The sequence below is a fragment of the Zosterops lateralis genome (assembly GCF_965231275.1).
Source record: "Zosterops lateralis genome assembly, chromosome: 1".
Taxonomy (NCBI): Eukaryota; Metazoa; Chordata; class Aves; order Passeriformes; family Zosteropidae; genus Zosterops; species Zosterops lateralis.
The window spans coordinates 18427895-18444104 of record NC_139762.1 but is presented as its reverse complement, the minus strand read 5'-3'; the positions used below and the strand labels follow the sequence as shown (position 1 = coordinate 18444104).

General features: G+C 37.2%; 1 protein-coding gene across 2 annotated transcripts in view; it reads right to left on the bottom strand.

Annotated features, from left to right (window-relative positions):
- The window catches only part of ARHGAP21 (Rho GTPase activating protein 21), a 113338-nt gene that overhangs the window by 96622 nt on the left and 506 nt on the right, over window positions 1–16210 (bottom strand). The gene's annotated exons all lie outside the window — the stretch shown is intronic.

Sequence of the window (16210 nt, the reverse complement as noted above, 5' to 3'; positions counted from 1 at the left end):
GCACACAAAGATTTAACTGAACATGAATCATCTGTCATATATTTAAAAATTACCTCTGTATTGAGTATTAAGCACAAAGTACATTAATGGGCAACAGATACCCTGTCTAAAAAAGCTGGATAGAATAAAGGGTTCAAGGATTTTTTGATTTTTTTTTTTTTTAACCGAAAAGTTCAGGGCTGCAGAACTAATTAAAAAGGTAAAATATTCTGACTCTGAAAGCTCCTAGTAAATATGGAATAAATGTAGTAGCATTTAAAATCTCAAAGAAACTTTTAATAACTAAAGAATGATATAAACAGCCTGAGACAGAAATTCAGGTGCACAAACCTAGGATATGCTATATAAACCCAACCGATGCACAGTATTCCAAAAGACTGAAAAAACTCTTCACCCACCAACACATTTTCTGTATGTAAAAGAACACAAAATGTCATCAGTAAGTTCAAGACACTCTGTGAGAGCTACAATCAAAATCGGAAACTAATGTGCCACTGAAACTTACTGAAATTACCATTTCAAGAAAAACATACCATTTTAAGAAACGAGTCCTAAATCAATCATAACATATCAGGTATCAGACTTCTGCCAGTACTCAGGGGAGTACTAATATTACAGCCAAAAAATCCTAGGAAACAAGTTATAAAAACCTACAACATTCAAAACGAAATTAAAGAACAACAAGCATAGCTGAATGTGTGGAATAGAGAGAAAAGCAATACACTAGCAGAAACTAAAAAACAAGCAGGAGGTTTATAAGTGGAAAACTACAGGTTGACTATCGACTATATAACAAAGTCACATGAATTAAATTCAGAGTTGCTTATCTTTCAGCAGAACGCCTGCCTTGTGTCACCACAACCTTCTTTCAGCCAGCAGCAGGTCTTGATCCTTAACAAAAATTTCACCTAACATCATATTAAACTCACAGTATATCTTGAGAATGTATTTTGCCAGTCTTGTCCCAAGTGTGAGTACACACACTGACCCATCAATCACAAACCACTACACACATGCCAAGCTCCTCATTACATAAGCGATGGTAATCGGCCTGTGCAAAAATATTTGGCTGTCCTCTGGAAGCTTTTGCTTTCATTTTTTACTATGTCTGTAAAAGGACAATGTATTTTCTAACCTTGGCTTTCAAGTGAGAAATTATTTTTTTAAAAATTCACCATTCAGCAACTTCAGGTCAAATGGCAGAAGTTCCATGACCCGGGTGTGTTTGCATGAAATATCACGTGTCAAACACTAGGAGACCTGCACTCCACCAAGATGCAGCAAGACATGAAGACAACACAACTTACCAAAATACTTTCAACCAGATTTCAAAAACGAAATTGACATCAACAATAACTAAAAATTACTTAACTGCAGGAATGCAAGCTCTTGTTTCAGTTTTATTTAATAGTCTTTTTCCAAACCTCTTCACTGCTTTTCTTACCAAATTTATATTCTGGCTTTCAAATTATGTCATATGACAAAACAGATTAATCCTCTAAAGAAACTTCCTCTTCTCTGCATTTAATTCCCCCGTACAAGTTCCGAGCCAACAGCCTGTAAGGGCTTTACCTTGTACAACACCGGTTCAGAAGGTACTCACAAAAACAAATGCAATACAATATATATTATTTTTAATAATTTTACTAACATCACAGCAAAACACAATCCAGTAGGTTTCCAAAATGTGCTAACAGTTCCTTTCTGACACAGGTGACTGAGATTCCAAAAAGGAACAGGCAATCTACTAAACCTAGTATTTACAGAAAATGAAGAATTCTTGGGAGTACAAATTTCAGGGATTACCTTGACTACAGTGACTGTGAACAACGAGGTTCAGGATCCTGAGAGCAGACAGTAAAGCCATATAACAGACTCTCAGCCCAGGACTTCCACAGAACAGGACTGCTCAGTCATCAGCTTCGAAAAATTTCAAAGGAGGGTGTTCTGGAGAGGAGTCCAGGAGAGCTGGTTGATTTTCATGGATCTCCTCCTACAAGCTCAAGAATGGCTCTTACTAGTGTGCAAATAATCAAGCAAAAATGGCAGGAGACCTGCATGGACAAACAAGAAGACTCTGACTGAGCTCAAATGTAAAAAGGAGTGTACAAAGATAACAAGCATGATGCAGGTGATTCAGAAGAAACAAAGACACTGTCTGAGCATGCAGTGTTAGGGGTTAGGAAAGCCAAAGTCCACGGGAAAGCCAAAAGTCACTTGGATTTCCATCTGGTACAGGACATGAAGGACGGCAAGAAAGGCTTCGAACATACAAAGGACAAGAAAATAGATTTATCAAGAATAAAACTTACTTAATCAGCCTGATGGACATTTGTAAAGAGTTGACTGGCTTGGTGGATGAGAAAAGAGCAGCAGGTATTTTTTTACCCTGACATCAAGAAGGTTTTTGACACTGTCTCCTATTATGTTCTTATGGACAAGCTAATGAAGTATGGGCCAGAAAAAAATGAACAGTGAACTGAACTGGAAACTGAAGGGGTTATGAACAACAGAAAGAGGTGCAGCTGGATGCCAAGTATGAAATTAGAAGATGTACAGAAACAAACTGAAATAGAGGAAAACCCATATAAACATCACCACCACCACCCTAAATTTTACTCTAAGCGTGATCAAACACTGAAACACATTGCCAGAAAAGCTGCTGAGTCTCCATAATTGTGCTCAAAACCAATCTGGACACCAACCTGGGCAGACTTCTCCAGTTTACTGAACTGAATGATCCTCAGAAGTGCCTTCCAACCTCAATGATTCACTGATATTGTGAAAAATGGTTTTAAATCTGTGCCATATTTTCAGTAGTGAGAAGGCATTTTACAGCAGATACACAAATCGGAGCTGCAGGCAAATCAGGTTCAGACTAATTTTGGTGAAGTGCTACATTCTAGCTCAAATCCCTAACATCACCTACCTGCTCATGTCCAATACAGTATGCAATATCCCCTGCTGACATGCACACAGGACTTTGAACCTAAGTATAAAAGTGTATCCATTCCTTCTCCGTCGTTCTCATTTAAATTACTGAAACAATGTTATTCATGCAATTGTCATCATTTTCTAAAACTTCTGGCTTCAGCAATCACTTTTATGATTATAACATATGATCACATGTATATGGAAGGAGAAAACAGAAGAACGAATTCACCTCAGTATTGCCTTCAGAGGGTCCAGAAACTCTCAAGTCTTAGATCTAACACCAAAGAGAGATTGCTGCAGGTGTAGCAGTGATTTCTAGGCTCCAGGTAAAATCCTGTGGTAGCTACAGAAAACAAAACCACACCAGGAAGACAAAATTCTTTTAAAACAGGCAAAGTCTGTAAATGCTGGAAGGAGACACTAGATGAAGCATAATTATACTTCAGTTCATGACTAGCTATGGGAAGATGTTCAAGAATTTCTTTCAGTTTTGCCTTTTTTTCTTTTTTCCTTTAGATCAGATTTACACTTTTTAAATTCACTTGTACTACTTTTACAACAAAGAGTCTTATCTGCCTGGTTTTGGAGACATACCTGCAACACTTTCAGGCTGCAGACATTCAAAAAAGCAGGCCTCATTCTTCACTGACTTCCTTTAAACAGCTTTCTCAGCTTTTTCCTTTAAACAAGCTTTCTCACCCTCTAAATTTGAGTAAGAATAAAAAGGGTTGTATAAACAGATAAACTTTTCATTCCTGAAACAAATGTATTTGTTTCCCCGGTGTCTAGCTTCAATATATAGTTATTTTTACATTCTTCATATTTTCACATTGCAACTTCATATATAACAGCATGTCAGGTTTTCTATAGCACATATGGTCTTGCATTATACAAAGAACTAGTATTTGTATGGTTTTTACTCTAACAATTGAAGAAAATGTTAGTTGCTTGGGATGTTTTTGCTTAAACCTGACACTGAACTCCCCAAAAGAAAGTTTGAAGAAAGCATATAGTTCAAGTTATTTATTCAATTTCTACCACATAATACAAAAAAAGCAGTCAGCATTAAAGAACAGAATAGGCACAACTGATTTTCAAAAGAATTAAAGATTTTTTCCAAAGGCTCATTAATTAGAACTACTGATCCAAAGCCTCCTGAAGTCCAGAATCATCACCAGCTGAAAGGACTTATACAGGCTATTTATGAAGTATGAATAAATTTAACCTACCCTATTTTGCTATTTTAAATTAGACCAAATACTTTTTTTCACCTATTATTAAAAAACTTTTATAACATAAACAACACGTTTTTTTATCATTTCTGAAATCATCTAGTCTAAGCACTTAAGAATAAAAAATAGTTCGGACTTCAACCATTTAAAACAATAAATACAATGGAACTTCTCAGAATTCACTGGAACTCAAAGTACAAAACAGTATAATGGAAAAGTAAAGCCTCTACTGCCACTTTGTAAGACCCATTTGTAAATAAGGTAACAAGAGAAAAACAGGCTTGTGAAATTATGTGCAGGTAGGCCAGAAAGGCCTTATTAAGCAGTAAGAATAAATTAGAAGATCCTTCTCTAGTGAGTAATTCTAAAATGCATCATGGTGTATTTCTTTCCCAAATAAGAAGTGTCTCTGCAATAAACAAATAAAGTTCCACAAAAAACAACTGCACCATGGGATAAAGAATACAGAGAAAGGACAACCACTGCTCCTCGTGCCTTGAAAAGGTTAGCAACACTCAGCTGAGGACATATTCCTGTAATCCCAGCTTTCTCACTTAGAAAAGGAGGGAAGACCAGAGGCACTTTCCAAGGAATGAAAGCTCAAGGTGTCTTGGGTCCTAAGCAGGAAAGAGAAATCTGCCAGACCAGATTATCCAAGTGGGGGAAGTCACGACAGTATTAACTGAATTTAAGGTCAAGTCACTCCCACAAATCCTGGTTTTAATCTCACACATAATGCCTTCCCCTTAACTCATTGGTAGTATTAATGGTTTGAATTTTTTAAAAATACAACAATTAAAAACAAAACCCTCAAACCATCACCAACAGAGCAACATATCAGCAAAAAAACATACCAAATAACCACAAACAACAAAAATCCCCATGCAAAAACATAATTATTCACTTTTTTGGCACTATCCAAAATAAGATGATCATGGTGTTTGTGCTTCACCTCCCTCACAGCAGACACAGAACCTAACAGAAAAAAATTCTGTTTCCAAACTTTAGATACCCATTGTGAACTGCAAAGAAACTTATAGACAGCCATTACATCATTTACTGATGTTGCATCATCCAAATTTTAAGCCACTGAATGCTGGCCATGAAATGTATAAAGGTTAACATGCTGAGGGAGTTGCAAGGGGAGAATCTTTTTCCCAAACAAACTCGCACCAGGATAGTGTGAAAAACAGGCACCACTGAATTCTTAACTGAATACAAGATTTTTTCCTAAGTTTATCCAAGTCCCCAATTTAAATGAAACAAGGAAAAAATGATTCTCTACAGACGAACTTACCAGTGAGGACTGTTTACCCTGAACACGCCTTGCTGAGTAACTGTCTAATATTACCACTGTCTCTACTCACTTGCATTAAAAAATTTAGTTTCTCAGTCATGAATCACTGATTACAAGAGCAGAAACCATCTTAGCCACAGATGCCTTTTAACATTTTAGATCTAGCTTTTAAAATAGTTTCTAGGGGTGGAGGTTATTTGTCTACCCATCCACAAATGACAAAAACCCCAACTCAACAAAACTGATTTTGTGGCTATCTCATTTCCCAGTTGTTTAGGTAGAAGTTTCCTCTTTTTTTTTTTTTTTTTTTTTTTTTTTTTTTTTTTTTTTTTTTGCTTACCTTCTGGGTAATTGATTTTCAGGACTGGTGAAGGTGAGAAGCTCTCTCATTTTGCCAGAGAGAGCTGCTCCCTCCAGTCCTTTCCCTATCCATACATCACCCAGTCCCACCCCTTTGGAGCTATGTAGCTTGCTGAGTAGCCTCTGAAGGCGCTATTTCCTTCCCTTAAGCTGTAGAAATGGAGTGAAAGAGGAGTAACTATTCCACAGCAAACAGAAGTCCCAGCAGCATCATTCGACCACAAAAGGAGAAAGGAGTTTTCCACAGGATCTAAGTGGTTTACAGAGTTTGCTGCTGCAATAAGACATGGAATCAAAAATTAATGCAGTCCACTAAAAAGGTGGCACAGGAAACTATTCCACAGGCAAAAAAAGCACCTGCCTGACTGCAAACAAGTAGAAAAGAAATGAAAATATGACAGCATATGTAACTTGTGTGTACAATTCTCAATCATCTTGAGCCCTCCTTCATCTGGGAGAGAGAACAAAGAAGAGATAGACTGAACACAAAAGCAGGCAATGCTGCATTTCATTTTAGCTTATTAAAACTGGAGAACATTAGACCCATATGATGCAACAACCTTAACAAAAGCAAGTAAAACCAAAGACACAAGCTTGGTATCTTCAAGAAGCATAAGCTTGGTATCTTCAAGAAGCAAAAATAGGCCCAGTCCTGAATATTTCTAAAACTCCACTTCCTGTTGCTGATCATCAACAGCTGCCTTCTTTCATCAGGCTTGGTACAGAACCTCCTGAAAGCAGAAGGAATCCTGATGAGCTATTATGGAATCAGCACTGCAACATGTAAGAACATGTGTAGATCAGACAGAAGATTCAACTAGACCAGCTCTAAAACTGACCAAATGCAGGTAGCTGTGAATAATTAGGTAAGAACCCAGAAACAAGCATCACTAGACTATCCTCCCAGCTTTAATTATTCACAAATCCGTAATTCATTCCACTACAAGGGTACTGAGTAGCTCTAAAAGTATTGCTCTTTCAAGAATATATCTGGGTTACACACATGCTTTTAGCTTCCAAAATACTAAGGTGCAGAGTAACGGTTTAATTTTTATGCAAAGGACCATCTCCTTTTGCTTGTTCCCACCCCACCTTGCTCATCTGACACCTCCAAGTTTTTGGTGTACATAGTAAAGAACTGATCCATAAAAATTCAAGATGAAGATGGTGAAAGCTACAACATCTCAACATCTAGTCTCTAGTCTCCTCCTTCCCAAATAGCTTTCCCCCAGAACTTTTCTGGCTCTACTGTTTCTGAGATGGGGAAGAATGAAGAGAGATGGGACCCAGACACACCAGCTCCAAGTGCACTATGGATATATATATACTGAGGGCACAACAGAAAACATTGTCTATTCGAAGTTTTTAGGAAATGGATGACAATTTGCTCTTTTGAACAACACTAAGCATTAAGGTGCTGTTCAGTCCTTAGAATTACCTACCAGAATATTTAAGATTTCACTCATGAGTTCCTGGTTAATCATTACCTCTCAATATTTTATATGTGACATAATACTTTGACATTTACACACATTCTGTATCAACTAATGCTGAAGAAAGTCCTTCAGCATTCCTGCACAGACAATTCATCTTCACTAATCTAAATAACTATCAGGAGGCAAAAGTTTTCTACAAAGAAAGGTAACAAAATAAGCACTTTTACCTCTCCACTGCCATTTAACTCATGAAAACAACAGTTACCAGACCTGTTTAGATATACAGCTGAATCACAGCCTCAGTCACAATGCAGAGAGAAAATTACTCAAAACCATCCACAGTTTTGAATTCACAAAAAACAACACCTAAAGGGCATGGGCTATGAAATGCTACTTGTATTGGCCAGTTTCCATTACATAATGCTTCGTAAGACTTTAATACAGAAAAAGTCCTTAGTTGCACAAACTCAGCTACAAGGACCATTTTGGTTCTGTATTCAGTATTTTTACAAAGCAGGAATACTATTTCTCATGTTTTAAAGGAATTAAAATGCTAACAAAAGAGATGCGAGCAATGAGCTTGTCACCTCCATGACATCGGGATCAGAATACCAGCTTGCCAAACAAGCTTACTGCTACTGATTTACTCACCATCTGACTCACATGTACAGATTGCAAGAAATACTGAAGAGCAAAACAAGTGAACATGAACGTTATTCATGTTCACTTGTTTCACTCTTCCAACTATCATATTATTGGTAATTTGGCAAGATGGGAAACTTTCATACCCTCAGAGCAGCACCCAAGCCATTTATTCTTCTTTCCTTAAGAAAAGAAAGATCATGTTTAAATCCCACCTCACAGGCAGCTCCAAAGCAACTTCTCCAAAATATTTTAAGAAAATAACTAAAGCACACAGACAATGTGAGACTGCATTTGGACAGATCCATACAAAAACAGTGTAAGTACAGAGAATGGAGCAGAAGGCCTGTAAAACTGCCATGAAAATTGATTACTCTGGGCAAAGTTTACTTACTCACCTTTTACCATGGTGATTGAGGATAATAAAATTTTAAAAAGCATGCAAGAAGGAACAAGTCAGATTTTACAGCCATTGATGAATAAGAAATGTTTGCAGCTCTATATGGGAATACTTTTCACTGGAGTCACAGGCTCCCTATTGAAGTGCATCAAAAATAGAGAGCTGAGAAGCACAACAACAATAACAAAGCATGAAGTGCAATGGGAGAACTTGTTACATGAAAACAGCATCATTTCTTTTGGAGATAACCCTAACCAGATCTTTATCTTACAAAACACCAGGTCAAAACCCACAGGTAAGAAGAGTCACCTGCCTGAGGAGCACATACTAGATCTGCTGCTTCTTTTGCTGACCAAAAAGAACAACAAAATGTTTCAGTTCTCAATTCTTGCATCAAAAGGAAATTTTGATAGCTTTGCATACTCCTGCAAGCACTGACTGACCTCTAGCCCTCTTAAAAATTATGGAACTGAGGACATATACATTTAAATGTGTCTAAACTACCATAGACTTTAATGAAAGAATTGTATTTAAATACCTGTCAAGCTTCTTAAGAAATCAACCCCTTCCATAATCTATTACATCAGGACAGACCTTGAACAAGTTATAATATTGTATTTTCCTCAAAAATAACTGGAATTGTCTTATGGCTTTGAAATCCACATGACTATAGCTCCATAAACTAGTTTTTGAACAACATCTCTCCCTGTGCAGTTTTCCAATATAAAACCGCAACTTAATTTGTAGATTGAACTGAGGTTTAGTTTTCAAAATTGAAAAGTCCACCTCAGTGCTGTGAATGTATCACTGAGACTGTATCACTGCAGCCAAGTGATCTGTAAGGGATTCTTCAGAGTTTAAGATTCTCTTTTAGCTCATCCCATAGACAGAACAAGTTGTATCCAAGATCACTATTCACCTCAAAGTTTTAAATCACATTAGCATTTGAATTTTAGTCTTTTCTAAGCCTTGCACTTAGACTAAGACAATTACGCAGATATACTCAACACTGACATTTAAGGAAATTTAAGATTTTTTAAGATCTATTTTATTACAGGATTGTTCACTCTCTTATGTCTCAAACTTTGCAACACAAAAAGCCCCAAATATTTAAATGAAAAACTCAACAAGAAAACAACAAAATATACCCTTTAAAGGGTGAATGGTTTGTAATAAAGTTTTAATAAGAAATAGTATTTCAAAGTGTACAAAGAGCATACATACATACATACAAATAGGAGGGTACAGTCATTTCCATCAGGTAAAAAAAAAAAAAAAAAAAAAAAAAAAAAAAAAAAAAAAAAAAAAAAAAAACTCCTGCCCAAAAAACCCAAAAAACCCACAAACCCCACAAAAAAGCCAACCAAAAGAAACAAAAACTCACAGCAAACAAAAACCGAAATCCCCAACAAGTTCAGGTTTCTCTTTTCAACCTATTTGTACCAACAAGTTGCAAATGTTGCTCAAAACATTTAAAACTTCTCCTCTCAATACAGTTTTCTATTTGATTTCTTGGCCTTTCAAACAGACAAATATAAACCTCAAAACTTAAAATATGGAAGATTATGTTATCCAGCCAACTCAGTGATGCCAGTGCAAGATTATTCCCCACAGCATATCTGCTAGTGCTTAATGCAGTCCATACTGTGTGTCCTAACACATTATGCAAATGACACACACACGAAAGAAAATGTCTGTCTCAGAGTGCCCCCCCTCCACCAGCAGACAATCTGTAATTAGCCATGTCCTCTAAGGGGGCACCTCATTCACTCTCACCCAAGCAGCAGCTGCTGGCAAATGGAAATAAAGAAAATCAGAACAAAAACAAGCCTACTACTTACACTCCCAAAGGTGTACACTCATGGTTGCAAGCCAGAGTCAAAATCAAACAGCTGTTTGCTTCTTTACAGAATGCTCACAGAGAACCTCCCGTGCCCAGCACCAAACATTTACTAACATGATTTATATCAGGCTTTCTCAAACAGGCTGTAGAGAGCTGCAGCAACAGATCCTAAGGCTTCACTAAAACAGTTCTGATATACAAGTTCTCAATGCAAAAATCTAGAACAGAAAATATAAAGCAGCAACACTTCCCAATGAACACAATTCCCTGGCATACAGAACAACAGGGGACTCCAACTCAGAAAAATGCAGTAGTTCTAGCCCCCCAGCACAGAGATGCAGAGAACAAAGCACACAGTTGTGCCTAATCTTTACCATCCTATTACCAGGTGATCCAATCACTAAACTCTAGTATCACCTCCCAAGAACAGTTATCTTCAAATCCAACAGCAGCCATCAAACAGTAAATTCAGAAAACTGTTTCCCTGCTAACTAAGTAAACAAAAAACAGGGAGAAGCCAGATTTACTCTAACTAGAGTAAATGAAAAAAAGCATTTCACCATGGTTAAAAAAATAAAACAAATCAAAAACAAACGAAAATGAAAAAAACACCACAGAGGAAGCCTTCCCATTAAATAACCTTTATGTACTCAGGAACTGTATACATAAAACAGCTTAATCCCACCTTGTAACTCTAAGACTATGTACTCTCAGGTTTACAAGATCTGTCAGGCCTCTGATATGAACACAATCAAAGCCTGTTTGACGTCACTGCTCCCACCCATTATACTTCTACTGTGTGTGCCTACTACTGAGTGATGGGCAAAAAATACCATGGAGTGTCTTCGCAAAAAATAATAAAAATTACATGACATAACAAGGGTTTGAAAACAGAAAACCACAGCATTTACAATAAGCTACATTTCATAATAAACAGGCTAAGTGTTACAAGATTTCTGTAGAAAGAAATCCATCTGAGCAGACAGCATAACTCGCATCCACTGTTATGCTTAGCATAACATATTTTTAGTATATATTCATTATCTATTGTGACAGGCAGGCAAACACTTCCTCTGTAGCAAGGCCCTAAGTTCAAGGTTTTGACGAGATCACAGGCTCTGACAGCTTCCACAATCAATGGGATTGTATGTAACAGCCCACCACACTGACTTCTGGACTACTGTCAATTCAGACTGTTTCAATGCAGTTTAAAAGCCTCAACATTTACACCAGGGCTAACTCATGGTTTTTTAAAAACAATGACTCCTGTTAACCACAAGAAATAAAACTTGTTTTCATTCAATGTAATTTCATAATTTTTTTGTATCTGTTTCCTATTTTATGCCATTTAACACACGAACAACTGCAGGGAAGAATAGCACACAAGCTCTGAATGCTAGAAAATGTCAATTTTTTTTATTCCAGTTGCCATCAGAGAAAAAAAAAACTAAAACATCGGCTACAAAGCACCAATATATATTACTAAAAGCTTAGCCTAATACTGCTACTTAAGACTTCCTCAGAAATATATTTTCTTTTAGTAAGGCTCACAGGTTGCATGTTTATATTATAATCATCATTTACCTGCCCACATATGTATGTAGTCAGAGAATTAAAGAAAAAAATACCAGCTTATTACTCTTTTCAGAGCCCATACTGTTCGGTTAGGATTTGGTTATCCAGCTACATACAGTAAGTTTTTGTGTTTTTCTTTCAAAGACACAATAGGGACAAGATCACAAATGCATATAGTGTGTGAGATGAAATAGCTCCTCTTCTTCAGCTGCTCAACTCCACTCTCAATTCTTTTTGTATGGAAGTAAATATAAATTACTTGAAATAATATATCAGAAGTAGCAGATGTTATTTTTGCATGTTAATAAAAAGCATTTAAAATAGTTTATACAGATAAAGCAATCAACAGTGTTTTGATGTTTGTCAAACCTGTTAAAGTTCTGTTGCATAATGCATTTACTGCATGCAGTAAAAGCAGTTATGTCATGCAGACAACTGTTCAAGATACTCTCAGTCCATGGCATTTCTCTTGCAAAAGTTTTGTTTTTCAGACAAGTATACCAAAGTGGTACAATCAGCAAAGTTGTAGAACTAGGAAGCAAGAAGTCACTTTGAAAAACACATTAAATGCATTAATACATTAGAAGGCAGATACCTTCCTTTTCTTGAAGTAATTACTTCCTGCTTCATATTGTCACTTATCAAATATGTAATATTTCCTCATGAAAGAGGTTCATGTTTTGTCAAATTATGCTAGACTTATGCTGACATAAATCAGAGCAGAAGCCAGCATTATGCTTGCATGATTAAACAAGATTTGACTCAAGCTTTTTGAACAGCTGCAACCAAAACTCCTGGTAAGGCTGGTATTTATACTGAATTTATTAAATGGAAGCTTTGTACAGAATTCTCTATCACTCTAAGTAATGTACACTTTTAACAACTAGTACTGTGTACTATTTGACATATAAAATTTCACACATGGATTTTTCTATTTCTGATCTTTAACACTATGATTAAACCTTCCAGTGTCTGAGTATCAGGCACAGAAAAAGCATCAATACCCAACAACACAGAGTTCCAGAACACTTCAGATGTTTACAGGCACAATTACAGAAAGACTGACATTCTGCTCCGACAGTGGAGAGACATAACACCTGGGAGTCACCACTTGCAGTTTGCCAATGTCGTATCAACCGGGCTGTTAAAATAGCAAACGATCTATTCATTATTGTTAGAGAGAAGGCAAATGATTTTCTATTTTTAGTGCCATCATTGCCCTTCTCTAGTTCCTGACCCAGCACATGCTTCTCTTCAATTTACGCAGTTGCGCTCTCTCTGATAAGTTGTAGGAGTAAGAATATTGTGGGGTTTTCTTCTCCTCTGAAATGGAACAGTTGTGATTACAAACCAAGTACTGAAAAACCTCTTTATTGTTACAGAAGTCTTTGGAAATGTATTCCTAACTTTTGACAAATACAGAAGGTCTTGGGAATCGCTAAAGCCCGTTCACTATTCCTAACAACTCACCTGCTAAGCAAAACAGAAACGTGTAACAAAACCAAAAGGAAAATATCAGACTGAAAAGATAAGTCTTAAATAATTAATAAAATTATTTAATAAAGTATTTTTAGTATTCATTTTAGTATTAATAAACTGAGGAAACAGTATTGTGAATAATTAAAATTTGGCTTTTAAGGCCACACACACTGCTTAATATTTTCTTCAACTTTCTTCTGCATTTAGTATTCAGAATGTACTAATTTTAATACAGATTAACAGTAAAACATAACCCAAAGAGACACAGCACTTCTTTAAATGCAAAACAACAGGAACAGAAAAGAAAAAAAAAAACCAAAGCACTTTTTGTTGTGCCTTTCTAGGCAAAGAATGGGAAATTAAATTTACACTAACGAGGACACCAGTTCCAGTCTCAAATCTGGACAGGCCTGTAGGTGGGATGTTGTGACTGAAGCAGTACTGCCTGTACCTCAGCAGGGCTTAAACTCTCCAACAAAATACTGCTACAACCTGACGGAACAGAGATAGCCAATGCTTATTAATCTAAACGCCAGAAAGAACACGCTCTCACTTATCTGTCCTTATGAACATAAGCCCAGCAATTCTTCCATTTCTAAACGTGTGTCAGATTTCAAACAGAATGGCAAACAGCCCTGAGAGTCCCTGGCCCTCTCTGCCAGCTCCCCCAGGAGCCCAGAGTACGTGACCTGTCCCTTTGAACAGGCGCTCCATGTTCAGATGGAGCCTGCAAGCCTGAATGTGCAATCTTTGTTCACAACAGTCGTTCCAGTGAAGGGGCTCTGAAGTGAGAAAGACTGCCAAGTAGAGGAAAAAAAAAAAAAAAGGTGAAAATAAAAATAGAAAACATGGCAAGGAGGCGTGACCAAACAAAACTTAGTATCAGAGTAGGCAGGCGTCCAAAAACAAAACACAATTATTGACCAATATACACAGTGGTACCCAGAGCACTCAAATCACACATCCTCTATTCTCCTACCCGTGTACACAAAGATTCACAGAAGAACCACTTCTCAGTCAGACACTCCCTTTCTTAGTCTTACTACTGATCTTGAAGCTAGAAGACAAGTTTTTCAATTCTTGCTCAAACCTGGATGACTACAGTTGTGCATTTCCAAAATCTTGAACTGATTGGAAGTTCTAATTTCTGTTTCAACTCCCTTGACTGTGGTGAACAATGGCTATGCCCGGAGTCTTCCTCGTGACAACCTGCTGTGTGTATAGGTCTACACTTAAACATTAAATGCCTTTTACTTAATGACTGCACTATAATGCAAACACCATATGGGATCCCGCGTCCCAAAAATATAAATCATTTCCCAAAATTGCTAATACCTTGCACATCAGTATTAGAATACTTTAAACTCCTGCAACAGCAGCAATTTTTTAAAAAAAACTGAAGTCCCTTTTTATAGTAATTGTTTTTCATTAAAGGTGTTTTCTGATCTTTTAAACAGACAAGACATCTTTACTGTTCAATACAAACATGAGAGACTTCAATTTAAGGTATTTGTTCACATAAAGCACACGAAGCACTGTACACCAAACTGAGAGAGCAGATGTCAAGCCACAAACCCTCCCTCTCTTGGCATTTTACACCAATCTATGAAAGTAAAGTTGTAAGAAAATAAAATGAACTTTAAGACGCGCAGCAATATTACACAAAGGCAGCTGAGAACACCCTGCAGCCTTGATCAGACACACACCAGGGCTGTCTAAGTTCAAGCAAAGATTACATCAGGCCTGCTGTGATTAAGGCAATCACAGGTCCCAGCACATGCTTTCTACCAGTTACATTTTAACTCCAACATGTAAGTACCTGGCAAAACAAGAGGCAGAGCAGTCCATTTTGCAATTCCATGCCTATTAGTAGTTCCCAATTAGACAGCTTTAACACGATGAGCTCCAATAGTGCTACAGGCCTTGTTAAGGCTTACCGGCACAGGAAGAGGTGGAATATGACAAAGGCTAGTGACAAAGATCCGAAGTTTCAATGTGACCGAATTAAAAAGATATTAATTTTTACCCTTAGACACGTAGTTTTCTTTTTCTTCCCCTGCTATCTGAACATTATTGAAGAATAGGTTCTCCAAACATGGTACTGGTTTTAATTTTATCATGAAGTTTAAAGATCTTCTGTGCTCCTAAGACTCTGGTTTTATCCTCACCTAACCCACCTGGCTTTAAGACACTGTGGGAACCTCTTAACTGAGGTGATAGCAAAAAGGAAAACTCTACAATACCATATGTGACATTTTCAAACCAAGGCAAAAGCGTGAATTCAAGATAGCAGTAAACTAAAACTCAGGGTTCTAAGGAAAAAAGAATCACACAAAAAATCACACAAAAAAAAAGAGCCAAAAACCACACACACTTTTAGATTAAAGTCCTGTATGCCTAAAAATCACTCAACTCTATTTCAACTTCAGCAAACAAAAAGGGGAATATCTACATAAAGGGCATATATTTCACAGCCCTATGCAGATCTAAATCAGCTTTTTCTTCAGCACAACATACATACTCTAAGTTTGAGAAACAAAAAATCAAGTTTGTCTTAGTAAATAAAGTTTAAGACAAATCTTTAAAAAAGTCTACTGAAGCTGTTACATTTTGTTGACTCTAAAGTTAATAGTTGTTTCAGAGACATTACTATTAATAGCGAGCACAGGACGATCAGACACACTTTTGTGTTAAAAACTTTGTCTTGCAAGTCAAAACACGCCGCGGTGCCACCATAGGGCATGCTATTAAGTTTCTGAACTAAACACACAGAGGATCGTTCCAGCAACAAATGCCATGGATAGAAATACCCTTAATACAAGCGCCTGCGAGTAGACGGGAGAGTGGCAAGCACTGGGTACAAGCAGAAAGAGGCCAGACCCTTATTTCCCCTAAAAATCACCACGACAGAAATGTGACCGAGACCCTGGCGAGCCCTGAGCGCCCAGCGGAGCGCTGCCCCGGGCCGGGCAGGCTGGGCGTGGGAGCGACACGCCAGGCTCTGCCCGCGGG